Genomic DNA, 524 nt, shown 5'->3' with positions numbered 1-524 from the left:
AAAGGAAAATAGCGGAAAACCCAAAAACGCCGTACTGAAAATTGCAAGACTTTACGTGACGTAATATCATCCACTCTATTTATTTTGCTTAGTCGTGTACCCAAGACAGAGCACCCACAGCACTAGTTGCGCCTTTGCCTACCTTTGAAGAAAATAGAGAAAAAACTGCCCCCCCCCCCTCCCAACAAAACAACCTCTCAAGGTTCATTCTCACCCTTCGCAGCAAAAAAGGTAAGGTTCTTGAAACACTAACCGCTAATGACATCACAGAGCAATGCACAAAGCACACACCCTCTCAGAGCACCTCAGTTTTTCAGGTAACTTTATGCTGTGTGAGACCACAATACTCGATTCCCACATAGTCAAACACTAGCTCACTATAGAGAAGAGACAGTCAGAGTTAAAAAGAGTTGTGCACGTATTAAGAACAGTTTCAGATTGGTAAATACTAATTCAAGAGAGAGACACTTTTACAAGGTAGAGTCACCACGACCGCTTTCCGTGAGTCTATTGTGAACATATGT

At 42.4% G+C, this 524-nt stretch overlaps 1 protein-coding gene across 4 annotated transcripts in view; it reads left to right on the top strand.

Annotated features, from left to right (window-relative positions):
- Positions 1 to 524, top strand: part of LOC119590599 (nostrin-like) — a 116,570-nt gene that overhangs the window by 61,130 nt on the left and 54,916 nt on the right. The window lies entirely within an intron of this gene.

The sequence above is a fragment of the Penaeus monodon genome, chromosome 27 (assembly GCF_015228065.2).
Source record: "Penaeus monodon isolate SGIC_2016 chromosome 27, NSTDA_Pmon_1, whole genome shotgun sequence".
Classification (NCBI taxonomy): Eukaryota; Metazoa; Arthropoda; class Malacostraca; order Decapoda; family Penaeidae; genus Penaeus; species Penaeus monodon.
This window is presented reverse-complemented; position numbering and strand designations above follow the sequence as displayed.